This window comes from Protopterus annectens, chromosome 2.part1 (genome assembly GCF_019279795.1).
Source record: "Protopterus annectens isolate FY-2018-M chromosome 2.part1, PAN1.0, whole genome shotgun sequence".
Lineage (NCBI taxonomy): Eukaryota > Metazoa > Chordata > Ceratodontiformes > Protopteridae > Protopterus > Protopterus annectens.
In genome coordinates, this window is record NC_056729.1 from 1,987,190,499 (window position 1) to 1,987,216,932 (window position 26,434).

The following is a 26,434-nucleotide window of genomic DNA, read 5'->3' on the forward strand; positions in this document are numbered from 1 at the left end:
TTGACAACAGATTGCGAGGCCTGCATAGCCATATAGCTTCATAGGTTCATATGAAGCTACAAGCCTAATAACACTAGGATCATTAGAAACCTAACTGTGTAAAACACAAGTACCACTAATGAGCATAGCTGGATGGTCATTTTTGGAACAGCATGTTTGCAAGCAGCATTAACTGACCCTGTCATTGAGGGACATAGGTGTCAGCCCAGAGATGACTTTACAATCACCCAACCAGTAGGCAAGGTTGTGCTTGAACAGGGTCATTGAGCTGCACTGCTTCACATGTAGTAGGAGCCTATTACAGAGAAGTGTGAATTGTTTTGGGATATACCTGTCTCCCCAGCATGTTCTATTTATGTCACAGGATAGGTTGAGAACACTGGAGCAGATTATAGTTTTCGCATTTGAATTGCAGATGTCCATCATTTACAGAAGGCTAGGTTCTGAGACTGTTCTGTAGGAAAGCCATAGGTTACCATTGAGCAGCCCGCATGATACAGAGTACAGTGACAGGTATGTTAGTCTTTCTGTGTATGTCATCTTTGGAGGCCTGGGAGTCTACAGGCACAACCCAGTGTTCTCTCCAATTGCTGCAGGTGTCTGGTGAGGTACAACAGATTGCAAGGCCTGCATAGCCATATAGAGAGATGTGAGCCTTGTAATCCATTAATGGTATAATAAGGGTAGAGTACAGCAGAGGTATGACTACCCTGGTCTTGGATGTAATGTTTATATGTATGATGTGCGCAATGCAGATTGTGTGTGTCACCACTGTGGGCACATAGTGATGAAAGTGTAGATTGCTATCAACATGTGCTCCCATGTCTCACAGCACTGTTTGAGCTTAAGGAGGTGCTATGTATATCATAATTAGCAGGGGAACTTCATTGACAAAGGTGACAAAAGAGTCATTGTATACTTAAAGTTCAGGCTGTGGGTTTGTCACCAATCACCAGTCTATGTTAGCCCCTACTGTAATATGTTACCATCACTGGGGGACTCTATATGTGTGCATCCAGTTAACAATCATCTGCAAACATAGTAAACCACAGGCCATCTACTACTGACTGTGCTTCAGGGAAGTATTTCCCAAGCAGTAGAGGGCCCAGCACAGATTCTTGTGGTATTCCACTGGTGAGTAGGTTAGTGCTAGAGGTGCAGTCCCCAACTGTGAGAGTGTGTGTTCTGTCGTTGAGCCAGTTAGCTGTCCATCTGGTACTGTGCGGCTTAATTCCCAGATAGGAGATCTTCACTATGAGACATGAATGAGGGATAGCGTCAAAGGCTTTGGAAAACTCAGCATATTTGGTATATACTGTTATCCCTCATCCAGGTTTTTGAGGTCAGTATCTAAGAAGTCCACAAAGGTCAGTAAGCAAGACCTACCCTTGCCAACCCCAAAATGTGTAGGGACAAGTGTGTTGAAGGTCACCTCTGTCCTTCTGGATATAGTTCATGCTGATTCCTGCAGTAGCTGTGCAGGTAAGGCTTTTTAGGTGTATGGGTCAGTAGTTGTAGTTCTGCATGTTGCCAGAATGATGTGCATTGCATAGTACACAACATTTGATGTTACATTTTGTAGTGTGGTTGATATATGTATTGAAAAAGTACTGAGACCCCCAAGGTTGTAGTGCTTGGGGGGTTGCCAACACGTATGTATTTTAAATATATGACATGCAGTTAGATAGGGCCCTCAGTTTGTAATGATTCTACGTGTACATTCATGTCATACTAAAGAAGTTTATTTATTTATTGACATTTGTTTACTGGGAAAGTCCACTGGGTCAGAAACCCCTTTTCAGTGGAGGCCCGGGGAGAAAAGCTCCACAGTTTACAAAGACAATACATTATAAAACAATGTTGACAAAAAGTTTTAACATTAGTATAGCAAATATTGCACATATAAGAGGCAAAAATAGTATAAGTAGACATTCCATTAGTGTTTACATGAAGTATTACATCAGGAGTCATTAAATAAAAATAGAGAGATAAAACTTTTATACCTGAGGGAACAGTATGGACATGGTTTTTAATCTTACCCATCCTGATATTTAGTTAAAGGGTTATCTTTAGGGTGGTTTGTTTGTGTGGCAGGCACAGGATGGCTTATCTAGGTAATGCAATTTTAAAGCTGTCCTAAAGGTTTTTGTGTGGTCAATTTGGGTTATATGGGATGGTAGGTTGTTCCATAATTTAGTAATGCTATGGGAGTGCAGACATTGTCCTACTCTTTTGTTGGGTTTAGTTATGATTACAAGTATTTGAAGGAGGTTCTTAGTGTTCTAGTAAGAATATATATATATGTAGAATTGAGCTGAGTGCTGGGCAGTCATTGGGTTTATAGACTAGCCTGTGGGCTATGGTTAGTTGGGTATATTGGAGGTGGTGGGAAAAGTCTAGCCAGTTCAGGTTAGTGACAGATTAGCAGTGGTGAGAATGGTAAGGTGTTCCGAAGGCAAATTTGACTATTTTATAATAGTAAGATTGTAATTTAATTCCAAGGGTTGATTGAAGATTGGTAGAGATGGCACTACCATATAGAAGGGAGGGGATGAGTAATGTGCTGGCAAGTTTTGTTTTGGTGTTGCTATCCAGGTAAAGTTTGTGGCAATATAATTTGCCTAATTTAAAGTGTGTTTTCTTTATTGTGTTGAGGATATGTGGTTCATAACTAAGTTTGTTGTCTATTGTTATTACCAGCAGTTTGGCTGTTTTCACTATTTCGATTTCTGCACCATCTTTAGCATGTATTTTAAAGTCAATGTCAGGTGTTTTTGTAGAGAAAAGTAAAAGTTTAGTTTTTTGGGGGTTTAACATTAGTTGTGCATTGATAAGCCATATTTGAAAAGAAGTAAAGGCTTTTGTGTAATTGTTAGAAGATCTGAGAAACTGTTGGAGGTGGATACTAGTGTAAAATCATCAGCATATTGGATAAGGTTTGGGATGTGGGGGGGTTTGTGAAGATCGTTGATAAAGATATTAAACAGTAGTGATCCTAGAATGGATCCTTGTGGGACCCATATGTTGTTAATTTGATAATCAGATTGTACATTATGCCACCTTACTGATTGTTCCCTATTTTGTAGGTGAGGTAAATCAATTAAGGGTTTCAAGGGAGCATCCTAAATTAGACAGTTGACATAGCAGCTTAGTATGTGATACAGTTGAAAGCCTTAGACAGGTCCAGTAGGATTACTGAGGTAGGATGACCAGTATCTATGGCTTTGTTAACAGTATCAGAAAAAGAGAGTAGGGCAGTGATTGTGCTATGTCCTGGATGGAAACCATGTTGTGTAGGGGATAGAAGAGCATTTTCAGATAGGTATTTCAATAGTTGTGTGTGAACACATTTTTTCTAGTATTTCTGATAGATGGGAAAGTATAGAGATAGGGCGATAGTTGGAGAGGTCATGGAAGCTTCTACCTTTATGTAGTGGAGTAATGATGGATTTTTTCCATAAGTGGGGAACATAGGATTTTGAGATGGACTGATTTATAAGAATGCTAACTGGATATCCAATTGCACTAGCTGCTAGTTGCAGATATTCTGGGGGAAGGTTATCTGCAGAAAGTGAGCAGGGTCTGAGTTTGTTTAAGAGCTTCAAGATCACAGAGGTGGGTACAGGTTTGACTGTAAAATAGTAGGCTGAAGGAGTATTAGTATTGCTGTTGTTGGGGGGGGGTGTTTGAGTTTGTGTCGGGTGGGGAGTGTTTGAGTAGATTTTGAATGGTGGAGATGAAGTGGGTGTTAAAGTCATGGGAAGATTTTTGTGGAGTCTTTTCAGGTGCTGGGGATACATTTTGTAAGGTGCCTGGGTTGAACAGAGTGGAGACTGATTTCCAAAAAGTTTTAGGATTATTATATGAGGTTGATAGTTTAGAGGAAAATTATTCTTTTTTTCCTGTATCACTAACGTTTTCACTTTGTTATGAATTTGTTTGTAGTTGAGTTCATACTTACCTTGCAGGGGGAATAACATGATCAAGAAGATGGCTCCCCAGGGTGAGGTTTTTACATTGCACATTTCGGTTGGGTTGATCCCTGTGATTTTCCCAAATGTGGGAAACTCAACTGCATAATTTATGGTAGTTGAACGTAAACAACAGAAAAACACCATAACATAAACATTTCCATAACTCACAGAGCAGCAGGTTTGCCTGACAGTTAGCAAAGTCTATACACATGCAAGATACACCTGTTTGTGCATTACTAAGCATTGCTCAAACACGAGTAGCACTGCTAAAGACTGAGAGTTAATACTGATTCTGCGGAATACACGTATTACTTAACTGACTCTGTAGCAGTAGGTGTTAATGCAGTGTAATGTTCTTTTTTGGGGCCAGATGGTGCTGTGTTGGAATATAACTGTATCTAATACTTTTAACTACTTTTGCTTTAGTGTTGGTGTGCATTGGTGGGTGACGCACTCCATCAATAATGTAAAAAAGAAAAGAAATGGGGAAGATAGGACAGTGATGAAATGGGGATGCTAAAGTCTGACATTAGTACTGAGTCTCTGGAATAAACCTGCGACTTAACTGACTCTGTGGTGCCAGGTGTTAATGCAGTAATACATTCCTTTTTGGGACCAGATGGTACTGGGTTCGAATGCAACTGAATATAACACTTTTAAGTACTTTCGTATTACTGTTGCTCTGCATTGGTGCATGATGCATACCGCTGTGCAATCACACATTAAAGAAAATAAATGAGGATGATAGGACATTATTGAAATGGGTAGCAAGCAGATGGAATACTAGAGACTAATGCATGCTTACTTGCTTTTACAGTTTGAATATGCATGCTCAATTTGATACAACTGTATAAAATAGCAAAAAAATTATACCTTTAACTCTTAATGCTACAATGACACTACTCTTCTGCTGCATACATGTGGCATGCCTCCCTCATCCTTGCCAATCTAATGACATGGGTCCTAACACTGTACTCCCTCTCCATGGCAGCTGTGGAAAAAAAAACTGAATGTAACAGAATACCATTATTAATAACAGTATTGCCTATATTCAGCTTTTAAGCCCTAAAAGTGCTCTCTGTAGTTGATACTTACACATCTGTGGGATGTCCTCTGTCCCAAATTCCTTGATCCAAGCATTGAGGGTACCCTTCTTGTTCTGAAGTAGGTCATTAAAGTAGTGTCTACATTGGTCACCAGTGCAGGGGATACCAGTGGCACTGGTCACAGCCTGGGCCAAACTATCCCAAACCTCTGACTTATACTGGGATGCAGAACAGTCCCCCTGCAGCACCCTGGCACTGTGGTGTTTCACTAGGAGTCCAACAAAAATCTTGGACTACTGGACACCCCATCTCTGAGCCCTAAATCCCACACCCTCTCCATGAACACCTGCCATGTCTTCCACGGATCAAGAGCAGTGCAGACTGATGGTTTTTCACCAGTTCAAGTTACTGCATTTACTGGGAGTATGCACACTGTTTGAAAAAGTTGCACACCGCTTACCATCACACAAACATGGTGCTTGGGTTGCACACTGTCGAGCAATATGTTTGCGCGATGGTAAGTGGTGTGCAACAGTGGTGAGGAATGCAATTTCAAGGTTATTTGATGTACAGGCACCTGTGTAAATGTGTTAGTCAAATGTAGAAGCCATGCCAGTCCACAGAACAGAAATATACTAACAGGAACATAGTACACAATATACTCACAGTCATACATTTGATAATAAATGTAATAATACATAGATAAATAAAGAAATTACTGACACAATATTAGTGTCTCAGCTCTCATACATATAATTAATATCAGCTACACCTATGTCAAGTTTTATAAGTGAGAGTGACTATAATGGGAAGTGGAACAACAGTAAAAATGTATGGAATATGCTATATTTGAACCCAGGACCATGTGCATCGTAATCCTCACTTACACCTGTTACCACAACAAAGTTAAGAAAATACTTATCTGTGTTGCAGTTAATTATTATAAACTGCAATGTCATAGGAGTAAAACAAAGGCTCCATACCCTGTACTTGAACCCAGGCCCAACTGTACTCTAACCCTTCACTTATACTTGCTGCCACAGGATTAGTTACATGATATTGCCTATTTTACTATTCATTCAAGTCTCACTGTTAACTGTTGCACAGCATTTTTAGTGGGTTTGAACAATGTCCATTAGTATTAATTGAATGCATCTGGCTTCTATTTTTGGCTGTCTGGGTCCTGTCTGCTCCTGGGCTCCAGTGTGCACTCTGCTGCACTTTGCACACAACAGCCAAACCTGACATTCATTTTCCTATGTTTCTCATGTTTGCATAGAGCGGTGCAATGAGCAAACATGGGAAAAGGAAAAAAATGAGAGAGAGAGAGAGAGAGAGAGAGAGAGAGAGAGAAGGATTCAAACCCAGTACCACCTGGCGCCAAAAAGGAAAGTATCAATGTATTAACACGTGCTGCCAATGAGTCAGTTAAGTAGCAGGTGTGTTTCATAGACTCAGTAGTAATGGTCAGACTTTAGCAATGTGGCTTGCATTTGCACACTGCTTATCATTTCTTGTGTATGACATGGCATTACATATGGACAAATTAAAAAAAATGAAGGCCTATCCCACAGTATCTCACATATTTACAATGCAGCCATGTGCTGTCCCCCCAGGAACTGCAACTCTGGTGTCTCAGTTCTTTTTCCACATATATATCACCTACACTACAGAAAATAATATCAAATGTTGTGTCATATGCGATGCACATCAATCTGGTAACATGAAAACTACAGCTATTGACCCATAAGCCTAAGAAGCCTTATCTACAAGCCTAGGGAAGGGATCAGCATGGATATTATCCACAGGACACCGATGACCTTCAACACACTTGAGTCTACCCATGTTGTGTTTGTCAGGGATATATCTTGCCTACTGAACCTCGTGGACCTCTTTGATACTGACTCCGAAGACTTGGATGACAGATAACATCACATACCACTTATTTTCAGTTTTCCAAGGCATTTGACAATGTGCCTCATGCATGTCTCATAGTAAAAATGTTCCATCTATGAATTAAGCCATACAGTAATAGCTGGATAGGCAACTGGCTTACCAAAAGAACACACACATACACACACACACACACACACACACACACACACACACACACACACACACACACACTATGAAAGATGGGACTGTACCTCCACCACTAGCCCATTCACCAGTTGATTACCACAAGGATCTGTGCTGGGCCATCAACTGTGTGGAAACTACTTCCCTGAAGTACAGCCAGTGGTAGCAGGCCTGTGATTTACCACATGTGCAGATGACTGTTAATTGGACACACTCGTATAGATTCCCCTCAATGATGGTAACATATTACAGAAGGGCTGACAGAGGCAAATGATTGGTGCCAAATTCACAGACTGAACTTTTTACAGCAAACATTGCCTCATTATCTGCTTTGGCAATTAAGTACGCCTGCTAATTATGATATACATAGTACCCCTCCCAGCTCAAACATGATGTTGTAAAACTTGTGAACACATGTTCATAGCAATCTACACTTTCATCACTATGTGTCCATAGTGGTACGACACACATTCTACATTGTGCACATCATACATATGGACATCACATCCAAGACCAGGGAGGTCAGAACTCTGTTCTACTCCACCCTTATCAGACCACTAGTTGAATTCAAGGCTCCCTTCTGTCTGTACCTCACCAGACAACTGCAGCAATTGGAGAAAAAAATGAGGTCTGTGAATGGGAGAATACAGGTCCTCCAAACATCAGAAACATTGAAAACCACAAAACCTGTAACTGTACTCAGTTTCCTGCAAGCTACTGAGAGGTGACCTATGCCTGATGTACACAGAAGTCTCAGACCATGCCCTACTGGAAATGCTGGACATCTGCAAATCAAATGGGACAGGAATAACTTGGGCCAGGGTTCTCAACCTAGCCTGTTGAATAAAAATAACATGCAGGGGAGATAGCTATATCCCCAGGGACTCACACTCAGCTCATTAATGACGCTGTTCATGCGCAACCTTCACTACTGGTTGGGTGATCATTAAGTCACCTCTGGTCTGGCACGTATCTCCCTCAGAGACAGGCAAAGTTGTTGCTGCTCACAAAATTGCTTTGGTAACAATGACTATCTAAAAATGCTTAATAAGTGTACTTGTGTTTTTACAAAGCTAGGCTTCTATTGCCTCAAGTATACTGATAACCATATACTCGTAAAAATTACAAATACAATATGTGAGAGATGCAAGTATACAATAAATCTAGAATAAATGTTCTTTCTTTCAGGTAACAACAAACCAGATATCAAACAGGTTGTCAACACACACATTTCACATCCTCAACAGACCAAGTGCACAATAACCCCACATACACAAAGGAAGTCATTAGAAGCTTACCAAAAGAGCAGAGTTCCTTGGAAATGATAACCTTCTGCACACATTACAGTAGCAATGGTACCCACTATACATAAAAAGAAACATATCAGTGTGTCAGCCATTAAGCCTTTAAGGCAAAACACCTGAAACCAATGGCTTGGTAATAGGCAAATCCATAATGAGAGACACAGATGTCCCCCTCACCAGGTTGTACAGGGAGAAAGTCACATTCAACTGTCTGTCAGGTGGCAGGATCCGCAAAGTCATGCACACACTCAAGTCTCTCAACAGAAAGCACAGTTACACCTCTGTCGTACTCCATGTTAAAGTTAATGACGTGAAACATACCTCACTACACTACATGAAGAGAGATATGACTGAGCTCTTAGATTACCTGTTCCAGACAGGTATGTCCAGAGACCTAAACAACATTCTACCTTCAACCAGGATGATGCTTCAATACAGTAGAGAGTTGATTATCCAAACATTGATTACCTGAAACGTCAATTATCTGAACACAGCCTTCCAAAGTTTTCGGGTAGGAAAAATAATAAAGTCTGAATATGTAAATGTAATACATATTCACTTGTGCATGTTTTTGAGCTTGTCACCCGCTCATGTGTGGAAAATATTCTTTATTGCCCACAGGAATCACTGAATGGTTGAAAAGTATATTCTCTGCATGCAGAAAAATTAAGACTTTAGAAGTTTTTTTATCTGGCTCAATTATATGTTTGATTATCCAAACTACCCAAGGTCCCAATTAGTTTGGATAATTGACTCTCTACTGTACAAACAAAATAATGATCATCTTCAACAATTGGCTTTGCTGCTGGTGTCAATCCAAGGGGATCCAGTACTTATCAGCCTGGTATGACTATGCTGCTTTGCCAGGGATGCTCTTCACCTGTTACCTCTTACCTTTTGGTTACTGGCCAAGGCACTTGCCTCCCTCATAGTGCGTTTTCTAGGCAATGCCATAAGAACAAATTTCCTAAAGTAAAAATATCCTCAAAAGACAAACTCAGTATTAGGCTGCTTAATGCTAGGTGTGTAAATCAGAAACTACACTGTATAGAGGCACTACTTATTTGGGAAGATGTTGATGTGTGTGCAGTCACAGAGACATGGTTTAGGGTCACAGACAGTACTCCAGCCATGAAAGGCTATAACGCCTTCCACACATTCAGGCCACAAAATGAACATGAAAGAACAATAAACCTCAAGACTGGTTAAGCAGTATGACTCCCTAGAGTTACTTCATGTCCAACTGACTGTAGGAAAGACCCTCCCCCATGTCATTGTTAGCTACAGGTCCACCAAGCATGAACTATGAAAACCATACAGTGCCTCTTTGGACTGCTCTGGAACAGTTAGTCCACACCCCCCAAGGGGATAGAATGTCCTTGACCTAGTACTCACCAACATGGGAGATTGTTGTACCACCCATGTGTAAGACCCTCCCTGGTATGGTCTGAACATAAATCAGTTACATTCAGTGTAACAATTGTACCTGACCTCCCCTCAGGATCCAAAAGGTTGAAAAGTTTCTCCAATGCAAAATAGCCTCCCATGTGATGGCATACATAGTTTCAAACCTCCTGCCACAACTGATAGTAAAGACTCCTATATGGAGGTGTCCACAAATGCCCTGTATAAACAGCTTTACAAGTGTATAGACTTAGCTGTACCAGAATGGATCAAAACTGGCTCATGAAAAAACAAGTCATTCTTGTTGACAGCTAGCATAAATAGATTATAAAACATGAGAAAGACACTGATGTCTAGGAACAGAGGGAACAGTTTCAGCAGAAGATCATCCTCCATAGCTTGAACAAGCAAGTGAGACATCTTGTAAAGTCCTCTAAAGCTAATTACGAAACTAAATTAACATCCATCACTAAGGATGATCACAAGGCATTCTTTATCAATGTCTGTGATTTAACAGGGAAGGCCCAGCTTTGCACCAAATTTATAGTGGATGGTACCAGTCATACTGAACCTGAGGACATCAACAATCCATTAGCAGACAGGTTTGGCAAACATTTCACACCCCTGTCTCCAGTAACCATACCCCAAAGCACACCTGTCACCAGTTCTCTACATATTATCTCCAAAGAACAGGTCATAACCACCTCACCAAGTACTGGCTTTGTTCTGGCAGAGTTGAAAACAGCAACCATACTCCCCTTGCACAGATGAAGTCCCTCATCCGACCCGGGGAACTATAGACCCATAAGCCTGACCAGCTTTGTCTGTAAGGCCATGGAGAGAATCATGTTGGGCCATATCAACAAGGACATTGATGACCTTCATACTCTTGACCTGACCCAGTTTGGCTTCGTTAATGGCAGATCATGCCTGTTAAACCTAGTGGAATTCTTCAAGAGTGTCACCAAAGCCCTGGATGAAGGCCAATTAGTACATACTGCTTATCTCAACTTGGCCAAGGGCTTTGACACAATCCCCCACTCAGCCATGTGTGAGAAATTCACCCATCTGGGGATTAACCCATATGTCATTAGATGAGTAGCCAACTGGCTCACCAACAGAATGCATACACTCATACTTGAGGATTCCATCTCTACCAGCAGACCTGTTGCCAGTAGTGTTCCACAAGAGTCTGTGCTGGGCCTCCTACTGTTTAGAATCTATTTCTTAGAAACTCAGGCTATAACAGATGTCATGTGGTTGACCAAGTTCACTGACAACTACAAACTATGTGCAATAATTGAATCCCCAAACAATATCAACAAAATGGACTTACATACATAAATGATTGTTGACAAAGTAACAGACTTAAACTTAATACAAAAAATGCACTATTATCCCTTTTGGCTGGAGAGGTACCTGCAAATTACACTATTAATAATATCTCCTTAAATTCAAATACAATGGTGACAGATTTGAGAATGCAGGTTTATAGCAAAGTCAATTTTGATCATCATGTGTCCAAAGTGGTAGTCAATGCCTTTTAGGCTCCGCACCTCATAACTAAGAGCATAGCATCCAAGACTAAGGATGTTATCAATCCACTGTACTCGTCCCTCATCAGACCAATAGTACAATGCTCCCTTTTGCATGTACCTCATCAGACACCTACAGCAGCTGGAGAGCTAAGAGGTTTCTCATCAAGAAAATCCAGGGAAATGAACACATGACCTACATCAACAGAATGAAGGCCCTGTCACTGTACTCTGTATCATATAGACTACTGAGAGGCAACTTGTGCCTGGCCTACAGAGCACTCCCAAACCCTGCCTTATAGAAATGTTGCACCTCAACAAATCAAATAAGACAAGACTCACGTGTTGTAGGGACCTTAACCTAGCTTGCGACATCAACAGGACATACCACTGCTATGGAGCAAACTCCCAATTCACATGAAATTGAGCTCATCAGTAACCCTTTTTAAGTGTAACTTGGACAATTGGATGGAAAATTGTAAAATTACTCTGGAGTTTTCACCTATGTCAATCTTAGGAGCAACCAGTGCTGATCATGAATTTACAAATATGGACTACATATCTTGGTCTATAAGGGAACAATGGTACATTTTTGCTAGGCTTGAAATGGCCCTAAGGCCATTAGCCTAGTAACATCCTATGAACCTATGAATCTAGGGTCATTATGGTAGTAGCCTCGTTTGAACCTATGAAGCTATGAACTTATGCAGGCCTGCCAACATTTGTCTCACACATGTCCCGCTGATGTCATGTATTATAAGTTCAGCTGCAGTCTTGCAAACATCAGACTTGTGCAGTGGTGCTTGCATTAAGTACTGTGTTCTGTAGTCTGTGTACTTAGGTAGGGGTTCTATTCTCACTGCAGTCAGCTGTGTGTGTGTGTGTGTGTGTGTGTGTGTGTGTGTGTGTGTGTGTGTGTGTGTGTGTGTGTGTGTGTGTGTGTGTGTGTGTGTGTGTGTGTGTGTGTGTGTGTGTGTGTGTGTGTGTGCTCTTGCTTGACATTATGGAGAGCCTTTTACTGTAGCATGTAGAACACTGTTATTATCATATTCTCAATAGACACTGCTGATGTTATCAGCTATATCAGATGTTTGGGTATGCAGTCATCTCACCAGGGCATGCTCAGACACTGGCCTGAAGCCTAGGCAGATGTCACCTCATCCTATACAAGACAGATTACAGTGACATGGCTTTTAATCTATCCACATACATCATGGCATGGTTTGTAGGACCTGGGTTATCTTGCTGAGAAAGCCCTGTGGTGTCGCTTCACCTGCTGCATGTGTCTGTTGAGGTACATGCAAAATACAGCATTATACTGTATTACTGTTCTGATGAGGTTTGACTACAGTGCTGTTATACAGTCCTAAGATCTGAATATGATTATGTGACTTATGATGTGCACCATACATTTGTCCTGGAAAATCATTAAAGAGAGAAGTTAGAAAGTAATGATACACATTGCAGTTTCTGACTTCACAACTCTTATAAGAGCAATTACTATACAGTTGTAAAATGTTGTTGCTATCAACTGTCTAACTTTCCAAGGCCAATATAAGTCAAAGGTGCAATGAGCAGTTCAACAACACAAAAGCAAATATACTAAGCACTAAAATTAGCTACACACCCTGTGCATCAGACACAGCTTTTGTATCCCTGAGTCCAAAAGATAGAAAACAGGGATATGGCACAGTTATCATCACTTGCACAGGGTGTTGTGTGTGTGTTGTGGCAGGAAACCAAGGCTGACAGAAAAGGTCAGTGAGTGTGTGAGTAAGGAGAAGAAGGCAGACATTGGGATAAAACAACAACTAGCCAATGAGACAAAATGAGTAACTGTTATGTGTATGTCTGTAGAGGTCTTCCAGGTGAAACTGGTGTGTGAACACAGCCAAGCTTTGTGCTAACTTTACATCTTGGTCTGTCAGATAAGTGGGAGCAGTGCATGGTAGAGGTGGCAGTTTGTCATTGTTGTCCCTGACCATAAGAACTGGCTCTGCCAGGAGTTGCACTGGCACCTCCATGCCCAAGATTAGATGCAGTGCTGCTACCTGAACATGACCGATGTCTGCTAGATGAGCTCCCCTCATGGGGATGCCCAAGATCACAACTCCATGACCTGCTACCTCAGGGTTTGGTCAGCACACTCACTGACAGAGCAGTGGAAGTACTGCCTCTGTGGGAGTGTGATTGGGCATGGCCGTGTTGGTTGACAGCAGATAATGTGTCTGACCTATGCTCACAAGGGTCCCATTCCCCTCCCAGCAGTTGTTCCATCACAGACACTGCTTGTTTCATGACAGACAACCCACGGTCCATCATAGACACCCCTTGTTCCAATGTGTCATTCATCCAATCCAGTTAATCAGCAACATGGTGGAGGCAGTCGCCCATGTCAGACTGTGCCACATCCACAACCCTGAGCATTTTTCTTAAGTACTTATGGGAACATGCCTGTGCCTCCATGACGGCCCTAAATGTATGCTGAGTGGCATGGGAAGTGACAACTGTACCAGGGGGAGAAAGGATAGCAGGCATCCTCCGAGCACTCCTATCAATCCTCCTGTGTGGCACCTCACCCACACTTTGGCTATGGCCAGACTCAACAGGCACTGATACTGCAGTAGCCACACTTCTCTGATCAGTGTCCTTGCTCTTGACCTGTCCAATATCTGTGAGCTCAGTGGACTGTGTTGGCATAGGCCTACTGGCTGTGTCCAATGGAAATGCAGGGGATGTCTGTATATCAACCTCAGTGTCAGATTCAACCTCTGCACCCCCCGAATGTGCCTCTGTTTGCCCACCATCATCATCAGTCTGCTGAGACACTGACATCAGGCAGCATAGGGCCTACACTCCCACTGTCATGATCACCTGTGATAAAAAGGAAGAAACACAGGAATACATTAATACCTGCACTACTGTAGTGCAGTATATGCTAACAAACTAACAGTGCTTCTGCTATTACAGACAGCTAAGCAATACACACAGCAGGCCTGAGATCAAAATCACACACTGCAATATTTCTTTAAATTGCTCAGTAGTACTGACATAAAAATATTTGGCTTACCATCTGCAGAAGACATAGTACACTGTACTCCAAATGGTCCTGGAAGAAGTTAAGTAAAAGTAAGGGCAACGTCATCACAATTAACAGTAGCATTGGGCTAATACATTTACTCCTTTATATGTGCATTAAGTCTAATGTAAGCAAGAACATGGCTGACAACTCCAACCTAAGCTTATAACTGTAGCAAACTTCACCCCCCCCCAAAAAAAAGGGCATGTCCTCTCTACAAAAACATCTTTTTGATTAAGTGTCAGAGTTCATTTGAACTAGGAGAAAAAATAAATGTTATTGACTACAGGTGGTGAAACAGACCAGTAAAAGAAATCTAGAACAAATAATACCATATCACTGTCTTGAAACCACAGCAAGGATCACAGTCCTCTAGTTACATTAATAGAAACTAGGTCTGGTGAAGAAAGAATGCTGACTGCTATTCCTGTAGCTTAGATAGGTGATGCACTATATAAACCACAGGTAGAAGAGTTCTGTTAAGAACTGAAGACTTCAGAGTTACCTGACAGAATAAACCTGATCTAGCACCATAATGATACTATTCCATCTAAAAAGGTTAACTTAAAGCCTTACACAATACCAGAATCTCAGAGAAAAACTGTACACAGTTTGGCACAGAAGATGATTAAGATAAGGATGAGAGAGGAGTCAAAAAACAAGTGAAGCAACCCACCCCCATAGAATTAGACCCAAATCATGATAAAACAATTAGGCTTTGTAATAATTTTTGGAAGAGGAACAGCATTTAAAAGCTTGATATCTATGTAATGCTTTGAGATGATGAATACAGAAATGCTGGAAGCATCAAGATTCTTGTCCACATTAGATTTAACAAATCATATTGGCAATTTCCCTCTTAGGGATGAAGACATAGAAAATACAGCTTTTTTCATACAGATGGATTATTCTAATACACAATTCTTCCATTCTGGCTGCTTAATATTGGCAATTTCCCTCCAAGAGACGAATACATAGAAAATACAGTTTTCCCACACAGATGGCTTATTCTAATACACCGTTCTTCCATTTAGGCTGCATGGTGCCCCTGTGACCTTTCAGAGACTTACGGGCAGAATCCTATGACATGTCCCACCCCTTACCTTTCAGAAAAATCCAACCTCACCTACTACAGCCCATCTCAGCAGCTAGCTATCTCTCATATAACTAATAATCAGAACAAACACCATGCCACTCATATCTTCCTCAATCCTAACCCAATTACTTCTTCTTCTCAGCTTGTCCCATCTAAACTATCTTATCAAACCTCTTAACACTTGTCACTCTCCCCCTTTTCACACAACTAATGCATTCTACAAACAACCCACACTCTCCAGTCTTCATTTCCTGCTGTATCTTCTTCTTCAACAATAGTATACTACTCCCTATAAACTTAGACCCATCTCCAGCAATACTACACCCTGCCTTATCAATACTACTCCAATAAAACTAAAAACCCACAAACACAACACTAAGCTATCCAAACACCTTTTTTCCCATATTTCATCACTATCCTTCTCTCTGGCAATATCCACCCAAACCCTGGCCCCCTTTCCCCCTCACAATTTAACTTCCCCCTCATATTCTCCCCACACAACCAGTAAATCCCTCCACTTCACAGCTCTAAATGCAAAAAGCATATGCAATAAAATCCCTAACCTCCATGCCTGGGTTCTCTACGATCTGCCAGATATCCTGTCCATCTCTGAAACCTGGTTGAAACCCCACATAAAAGTATCTGAACTAATACCATCCAACTACAGCATAATTATAAAAGATAAAACAAACAAAAAAAGTGGGAGAGTCGCTCTCCTCTACTCATCCTCCATCTCAGTTACTCCCTACACCAAACCTATTCCACAATTTGCTAATGCAGAACTAATCCCAACCCCAGTTCAGATAAACAAACATAAATTCATCTGTATAGGTAATCTTTATATCCCTCCTGGAGACACTGTCACAATACTTGAAGACATTCCATCTTGGTTTTCTATCAATGTAACTAATGAGACCATAATCCTGGGTGATGTAAACATCAACTGGGCCACTGTTCAATCCCCCACAAACCCTGTAAATATAAACCACTACAACTTCTCTCAGCTCATCAATGCCACAACTAGACCTTCCGATTACTTCTCTACTGGAAGTACCCTTGACTAGATTCTAGTTTCTCATCCTCACTATATCTCTGATAGTGGTATTCTTCCTGACCCACTCAGTGACCATTTTCCTACCTTTGCCCACCGTCTGTACTCCCTCCTTACAACTAACCCATACCTATATCATAACCTGGTCCCTAACAAACCTTAACCCCAATATATTTACAAACTTGTTTAAACAAACTGGAACCCACTAAAAACTTTATCCTTAGATAATGCTGGTGCCTATTTCAATACAACCTTCCTATACTTGCTAGACTTTCTGCCCCACCAAAAGCAAAACATATTAAAAGTAAATCTGCCCCTTGGTTAACTAAAGACACCTTAGGCATTATGAGACTCTGAGACAAAGCTTGGAAATGCTACCACAAAAACAAAACTATCACCACCCGGAATGAATACAAATTATTGCATAACAAAGCAAAAAAAAACCATATTATTTCAGACCGGAAATCCTATTTTTCTACACTACAAAATAATCACAATACAAACCCCAAAAAATTCTGGGATGGAATCTCCTCTCTCCTTAATCCTGGTAAAAAAGAAAATCCCTGCCCTGACTCAAATGCTGCCGACATTGACTTAGCTACACAATTCAACTCTTTCTTCATTGATTCCATAACCAAACTAACAACCTCCTTCACTAGCAATCCTATCTTCACATTCCTACCTTCACCTACTTCTTCTTCTTCTTGTTCCTCACTTTTCTCAAGTACCTCCACCTCCCAACCTCCTCCCTTCTCCATGCAACCCATCCTCATTTCTACTATAAAAAAACTTCTACAAAAGCTGAAACCAAGTTCCAATGACCCAGACCAAATTCCCTCTTACTTCTTAAAGATATCTACAGAGGACATAGCACTTCCCATCTGTATCCTAATAAACTGGTCAATCACAGAAGGTCATGTACCCCAACCCTGGAAAAAGGACTTTACTATTCCACTTCACAAAGGTGGGAGCACCAATAACATCCCAAATTTTTGACCAATTGCCATCCTATCCCCCATTTCCAACTGCTAAAAAAATGCATCCACCTACAACTGTTAACCTACCTCATACATAACCACCTTCTAACTCCCACACAACATGGATTCAGGCCTGGCCACTGCACCGCCACCGCACACTATTTCACACGTAACCAACTCCTAACCCCCACACAACATAAATTCAGGTCTGGCCACCACACCACCACCGTTCCCCTTTCCTTCCTAGAAACTGTTAACAAAGCTCGTGACTCCGGCCATATTGTGTTCTCCCTCCTATTAGACATATTTAAGGCCTTTGACACCATCTCTCACAACCTTCTCCACATCAAACTCTCTACACTAAATCTATCCCCCTCCACTATCAATTGGTTTACCAGTTATCTATCAAATAGGCAACAAGCAGTTAGATGGAAAAAAGCTACCTCCCCATTCCTCAATACTCCCAGAGGAGTACCCCAGGGTTCCATTCTAGGGCCCCTACTATTTAACATTTTCATAAATTACTTCTATCAGACCATCTCTAATGCTAATCTCATCCAATATGCTGATGACTCCACTATAATCTGTTCTGCCACCTCCATCCCTGTTTTAACAAAACTAACCCAAAATGCCTTCTCTTTAACCGAGCAATGGATGCAAGACAACGACCTAGTACTCAATGTCACAAAAACTAAACTCATGGTATTTAGCCCTTCAAAAACCACCATCCTAGACAAAACACTTTCACTATCCCCAGCCAGAATAATATACCTCTTGAAATAGTATCTTATGCAAAATTATTAGGAGTCGTAATCGATAACCAGCTCAAGTTTTATATCCACCTATAAGCAAATATCAATAAAATGCAAAAGAAACATGTCATGCTCTATTGTCACAATCGGTATATCTCTCCCTCCACCAGGCTAATACTCTTTACAACATACCTTATCCCCTCCCTCCTATATGGAGCTGCACTCCTTACTAACCAACAATCCTCCCTCAAAACAAAACTCTCCTCCTGTTACTATAAAATTTAAAAATTTGCAACAGGCCACAGATCTTCTACACACCATTGCAATGCCCTTCACAAACTTAATTGGCTAGAGCTACCCAACTACCTCACCTATATTCAACTTACCCAAGCATACAAACTTATCTTTAGCCCCTCTCTCTGCCCCTCCCTTGCCAACACCTTTAAAATGCATCTACCCAATAGAGCCCTATGAACTAACTCCCAGAATCTGATTGAACTACACAAACTTTCTCATCCACCAGGCAAACATCTTCAGTCCTTCTCTCTAGCTCACCTGTGGAATTCTCTCCCTCCACTAATCCGTACAACTAGTAGCCTCTCTTCCTTCAAAACCTTACTCCACTCCCACCTAACATCTCAATGAGAATGCTCCTGTTCCCATCCTGCATAAAGTCCCCCAACTTAAGCTACTCCCCAGGATCCAGTACATCAGCAGACTTCCTCCTATGTTTTTTTAACTCTGATAAGCATCTGTTGGACTTAACAGATTTTGTATATGATTGTACCCAACTACCTCACCTATATTCAATTTACCCAAGCATACAAACTTATCTTTAGCCCCTCTTTCTGCCCCTCCCTTCCCAGCACAAAAGACCACAGTGAAAAACTTCTCAAAAGCAGACTTCACTCTTCTTAAGACTGAGATGGTATCCTTTAGTGCCAGTGGATACCACATCCCACAATGCCGAATCCTTCACAAATGCTTTCTATGGACATCTCCAAGAATGCATGGATCATGCAATCCCAAACAAATCCAAGTCCCTCTCCACCAAATGTAAACGTCCTGTCTGGTGGACCTCAGCCATAAACAAATTGTATAACAAAAGAAGGAAGCTACTGCACGTCAGAGCGAAATCCCATGAAGGGAAGACATCTCTGATCAACATTAGCAGAAAACTACGTTCTCTCATAAAAACATCCAAGGCAAACTTTGAGAGAAAAATCGCTAAGGACACTAAAGATAACCACAAAGCCTTCTTCAGCTATGTTAGAAACCTGGGCGGAAACCCTCAGATATGCTCATAGTTGGTTCACAACAACAAAAAATACACTGAACCCACAGATATTGCTAACATTCTAGCTGACAGGTTCAGTGCAAATTTCTCCCCTCCTTCACCCCCAAAAGAAGAAATACTTATCCCAGCTGAATGTAATCTCCCTGTCATCTCAGATGTCCAAGTGAGAACCGCCCTAAACAAAGCAAAAAACACAGCATCAATGGGACCTGATGGTATCCCGGGGTGCGTGTTACATGAACTCCAAGAGGAGCTAAACCCACACATAAAAATGCTATTTAACCTTAGCCTTACTTCGGGATATGTACCTGAACACTGGCGTACAGCAACAGTGGTCCCACTCCACAAGGGGAGTGCCTCTACAGACCCTGGAAACTACCGCCCCATAAGCTTAACTAGCCTGGTCTGCAAAGCTATGGAAAGAACCATTATGGAACTCATAAACAGAGACATAGGGGACCTACAGACACTTGACCCCACCCAGTTCGGCTTTGTAAAGGGCAGATCCTGCCTTTTAAACCTGGTTGACTTTTTCGAAACAGTCACTAGAGCCATTGATGAGGGCAAAGCAGTCCATACAGCATACCTGGACTTGGCTAAGGTCTTCGACACAATACCCCACTCAGGCATCATAGATAAGCTAAACAGCTTAAAAGTAAACCCTTATGTCACTAGATGGGTTGCAAACTGGCTAAAGGACAGAACCCATAAAGTTAAAATCACTGGAGCAATGTCAGACTCAAAGCCAGTCACAAGTGGTGTCCCACAGGGATCTGTCCTGGGACCCCTCTTGTTCGGCATTTATTTCTCAGATGTTAAAGCAAACATGGGAGGGCTGTGGCTGACAAAGTTCGCAGATGACTGCAAACTAGGCGCCAAAGTCAATACACCAGCAGACACACACATCCTACAAAAAGGCCTCACTGGTGCCGTAGTCACGGCCTTAAACTAAATGCCAAAAAATGTATAGTCATCCCTTTTGGAAAAAACAAAGTACCCACAAATTATCACATGGACAGCAACCCACTGAGTACAGAAAATGTAATCAGAGACCTAGGGACCCAAGTAGACAGCTACCTCTCATTTGACACCCACGTTGCCAAAGTGATTAGAAAAAAATTCTACCTTGCACACCTCATCATGAAGGGATTCACATCCAGATCCAAGGATGTCATTGTACCCCTATATTCCTCCCTCATCAGACCCATGATTGAGTACAATGCCCCATTTGGTATGTACCTCACCCGGCATTTGCAACAGCTGGAGAGACCACAAAAGTACCTCATCAAAAGGATCAAGGGTCTCCAACATATGTCTTATTCTGCCAGACTAAAGAAACTTCAGCTCTATTCAGTAGCATACCGCCTGCTCAGAGGTGATCTCTGCCTGACGTACAAGGCCATGTCCAATCAGGATCTGATGGACATGCTCCACCTCAAAAAATCCAAATCTATCAGGACCACGAGAGCTAAAGACTTAAACTTCGGCACAGGTACGAATAGGACATGCTGGAGGGATAGATTCATAACCCAGAGGCTTCCCATGCTTTGGAACAGGATCCCAGTTCATATTAGGCAGAGCCCCTCACTGACTCTCTTCAAGAAAAATCTTGATGAGTGGATGGGAGATCGTAAGTTTACCCCAGGGGTCACATCTGTGTCACTGCTAGACAAGGGCACAGTAAACTAATTCTATTATATAAGGGGACCTTCACTGTGTCACTACTAGACAGAGGCACAGTATTCTAGATTTATTCTGTACATTTTTGTACCATTTCATGGGGTGACAAAATACACATCACTATGGCTAGGCTTACAAATGCCCCAGGGCAGATAGCCTAGTACTATACTATGAAACTATAAGTTTTTTATTTTCTTTTTAAAGAATGCCTACTTTTGCATTTCACTAATGCCATTTATTACCTGTACTGCTGTACTATCTATTGTTATAATGTGCTTTTTAATTAACTTCTATTTGTATATTTTACTGGAGCTTTTCTCCCCAGGACTCCATTGAAAATGGGCTCCTCGTGGCCCAATGGACCATCCTGGAAAACAAACTGCAAATAAATAAAATGTCAAGTATGCTGTCATTTACCTAGACAATGCTGTAATATATTCAAAAGACTTGGGATCTCTCTCAATTGATATCTAGACTACTAGACTCTTTGAAACAGGCTGAGGTGTATCAAAGGTGAAGCCTTTGGGATATGTCATAGGTATGGTGACAGTTAGCCCCCCCCCCCCCCACACACACCGCCAGAAAGAGAGAAATGAAGCAATTAAAAAAACTGGTTAATCTTTTTCACTAAGAATTAATTCTGGGCATTCTAGGGGTTAGCTGGGTACTGGCAAAAATCTATGCTCAACTTTGTCCCAGCAATTTGCTCTTTTACAGATTTAACAAAATGGAGATTGGCCCTTTAACGTTAAATGGACACTGGAGGTGGACAATGCTTTTAACCAGCTAAAAAGAATACTCTGTTTAGAGCCTGTCTTGGCCTCCACAGATTTCAACAGGACTTTTACAGTTCAGACATGGGCCTAGAGGTGGTGTTGTCAAAGATATTTTATGGAGAAGAGCATCCTAAGTGCTTTATGAACAGAATATTTAGTTGAGCCAAATCCAAGTATGTCGACATTGAGAGGGAATGCTTGGCAGTTAAGTTGGCATTATCCTCACTGAAATACTGCCTTCTTCATAGAGAATTTATGCATTTCACAGATCATGCCCGCTATTATAGGTAAGCAGTTAATAGGATAAAAATACAAAACTGTGTATTTATCATGTATTTTTTTTTTTTTTTACTATTTGTTCACCAGTTAAGTGGACTGGTCTATTGGTTCTTTTCAACCATGACCTGAGCTCAAATAGCAGAAAATACATCAGTGTTTTTCAGCCAGCAATATTGTGCACAAGTGTGCACATAGCAAAATTCAGACCACAATAAGATTGAATGCAGGCAGGGAAACAGTAAAAGATCTGGTCAAAGTGCATTGTGCAAGCTATGATATGTATAAAATATGGTGCAATCCTAACTCTATAAACTCCTATATACATGTGAAACATTTGTGTAAGAGATGCCACATTATGAGGATGAGAAAAGTTTATTAATTCTATTCTATTATTTATGATATGGGATGGTAAATTACCTAATAATTGTCAGGTACATAGCATTTTCCCTATAGCCATCCAAGTTTACAATGAAACACAGATTAGACCTCAGAGGCATTAGTACAATTAGCCTGCTTAGGCTGAATTTCAATCTACTGGTGATGAAACTGTGGATTTAAGGTGGGGGGGTCACAGTGTAACATATTGTTGGTCGGGCTTGCCAAAATGACACTTAAATTATGTGAATAAAGGCTGTGGATTCAAATAAATTATGTAGTCAGCATAGCTGTATGGTTGTTGTGAAGATTGGGGGGGGGGGGATGGGTGAAGGCCACCAGCCTAGTCAAATAGAATTTGATACATAATTCTGGCATTTGCAAATATAAATGTAAAATACAGGCTTGTGTTCTTAAATGAAAGGAAACACTGTAAAATGTGAACTTCAAGATTGTAGCAACATTGCCATCTGCTGTAAGGAAAACTAAGCCAAGCATTTCAAATGTTCTTTGAAGTTAAAATTATGTCTTGTATATACTTTGATCTAAATAGTGGTGCTGAAGAGGCTGGCTGAACACATTCTTTCTATTGTTTTAACTTAAGGAATAATTACTAGAGTGCGCATGTGAAATGTCTTTTATTGTTGTAGTTTCCTGAGCAGTTGTTAGCTTGCTAAATAATGTAGCCTGTTGGCCTGGGAACTCCAGACTAAGTGTCAAGATAATGTAATGTGTATACTGGGAAAACCTAAGTGCCAAAATAATATAATCTGGGAGGGCCCAGCAGAGATGTTGTTAGTGAGTTTAAAAACTATTGCTGAGAGAGAGAGAGACTGTGAGCATTTTGATCTTGATATCCAACCTTCAGCACTGCCTTATACTCTCTTTATGTAAGTAGTATCTTAGAAGTATGTTTTCTTGTAGTAATAGCTAGGAAATTAGAAGAAAGTTAGACTAAATGTTTTTTTTGTTATGTCAGAACTGCACTACTGATTTATTTTAAGTGTCTGTGTGATCTCTGAACTCTTGAATGGCGCTGTGGTGCAGCAGTATTGTCTTGGGTTTTTAATTATTTATTATTAAATATTTTAAAACCTTTTACCTGTGGCTGGTTTGTGTAGAGACAAGTTAAGCTCTACAGTACATTGCATATTTATAGAGTTTATTGTATAAGGCCACTCTAATAAGCCTTAAGACAGTTTAGTCACATTACCAATTGGATAATAATATTGCACAGTAATAATTGGACACCCTTTTAAGGGTCTTTGGGTAGCTGATAAGTATTAGCTGATGGTGGCAGTGATTATTACTGTATAGTCCGGGTAAAGGGGCACAGCTGGAGAATCTGTGTCAGCCTTTCCCAGGAGTATCTGTGAAGTTGTATAAATACTTATCTCAAAGTGTGTGTGGTGTGTCAGCTACCTGGGCAGGAACATGAAACACTGGTGGGACAGAGAAGGCACTGGAGGTTAGCTTGCCAGCTAGGCTGAGTTCTGGACTGTATAGCTGTGCCAGTGAGGAGTCTTATTGGGGACCTGGGGAGCAAGGGAGCAACCAGCCCCAGACTGACTGTGATCTCTGTGTGCACTTAAGGAAATTGTACTTTACTGTGTGTATTTGTTATCCTTTCCTCTTATATGAGATGCCCCCCCCCCCTGGTGTTAGTGGTGAGGAATGAGGCTCCTTGATTGCTGGGCCAGGGCATGGCCATCACAGTTGCAATGGCCAGTAAATTCAATTGATTAATGGTGCTGGACTCATAACATATAAAAGAAGGGTTCTAACATAACGGATTCAGATTAGCTGGCCCCTCATGAAGGTGGATTGTTTGCCTGGAATAATGATTACGAGTGCTGCACCTGCAGCAAAGACGCAGCCTTCATGTAGTATTTGTAGATAGACCTGGATACCTTCCTTAAAGGACGTCCTGGGGGAAAGTGGTTCTGCTTAGCACTTCTGTGCTCCAAATGCAATTCCTGTCTCTTGTTGAGGTAGAAGGAAACTTCTAGACTTTCACCTCAGAGAGACTAATCCTTGTTAAATTCCACAATGTCTTTAGGAGTTTGATACAAAAATGTACTGTCAAACAGATAAATAGTCTGTGTTGCTTTTAATTTCAACTCAGAAAGTTTTTTGGTGCAAAAGCTGTTGCCAAAATTTCAGTTAAATGTGTGGGAAAAATTATTCTCTACTGCCTTTAAAGTTAGGTTCTATTTTATAAAACTCTGAACTTCCATGCATTAAGTTCTCCTGTAGCACTGGCAGTTAATAAGCAAAGTTTAACAGTTTGCTGAATGGCACAGTGGTGCAGTGGTTGTGTTGTCCCTCACAGCAAGAAATTCTCCAGTTCAATTCTCAGTTGGGGTGCCTTCTGTGTGGAGTCTGCATATCGTCCCTATATTCATGTGGGTTTCCTCTGGGTGCTACAGTTTCCTCCCACGTGGACCTCCACTGAAAATTGGCTTCATTCCAAGTTGGACTTTCCCAGTAAACAAAATGATAAATAATTAAATTCAACAAACCATTATATTCTGTCTCACATATACATATATTAGCTTGTGTCAGTATGTGGTTAGGTATTAGATATCAGAATATGGCTGTGCATAACTTCAAGTATGACGTTAGATGATTGTAATGTTTGTCCGTTATTTGACGACTGACCTTGGCCGGCCACACCCTCTCTCAGGATAAACCAGCATATTCATGGTATAATTCTGGCCACATTTTATGATAATATATGTGAAGAAATATATATGTTTTCACATATTTGCATATGGGGTCAGGGTGTTGCTTCATCAGTGACAATCATCAAGAGCCAAGGTTCACATTGCTGGGTGGCTAGCCCTGCTGCCACTGTTCTTCCATACCACACTCACACACACACACTCACATGTATGGCCAGTTTAGACTGTCCAATCAACCACTACTTGGAATATGGGATGAAACCAGAGCACAATAATTCAGAGATATTCTGATGACTCAAAGTTGTACATTTGAAATATGAAATCATGAAATCATACAGAAAGTTTTCAGGGGGGAGCCAAAAAGTGAAAAGGCTTCTGTGCAAAAACCAAGTGTGTATTTACTTTGCCTTTAATAAATATTTTTTTACAATGGAAGATGGAATTACACTGAATAAAATAATAAACTTAAAAAGGCCATTATTTCTGCAAAAACTGAAATCGAGTCATTTCTGCTTCCTAAGGCAAAATACAATTTTATTTTAGTGTTACATTAACTATAAATGAAAGGGTTACTTCCTAAGTATCAGTAGAAGAATTTGAATTAATGGCAGTTCTCTAATCTACTGTTATTTTTTCATACTAAGACTGCCCACAGCATCCTCTATACCCTAGAGAGATACCCTCTCCCCAGCAAGTTATTAAACGGGTACCCCCCCCCCCCAGAACTGTGCTCCCTAAAACAACACCTAGTACTCAATCAAAAATCTAACAATCAGAATGGTGGGTGACTCTCTATTCTCTACATATAATTTCATATGTAGTTCTAGGTATGCCAGTCCAGGAGACCATAAAGGAGCCAAGCCCAAATTTCTGATTGCCCAAAAGCACTGTCTAATTAATTGACTTGCTCAAGGTCAGATAGTAGGCATATGAAGACTGGAAAATTCAAAGCCTGTACCCCTGGCACAGGAAGCAGGTCATTAACAAGTCAGAGCATTAGTTCTCTGTACTAACTGTTATTATAACCCTTGAAAGAATGTAAGGTT

At 41.0% G+C, this 26,434-nt stretch overlaps 1 protein-coding gene and 1 pseudogene across 1 annotated transcript in view; one reads left to right on the forward strand and one right to left on the reverse strand.

Annotated features, from left to right (window-relative positions):
* SHISAL2B (shisa like 2B) overlaps nt 1–26,434 on the reverse strand; it is a 984,986-nt gene that overhangs the window by 816,935 nt on the left and 141,617 nt on the right. The gene's annotated exons all lie outside the window — the stretch shown is intronic.
* Nucleotides 3,954–4,104, forward strand: LOC122795101 (annotated as a pseudogene).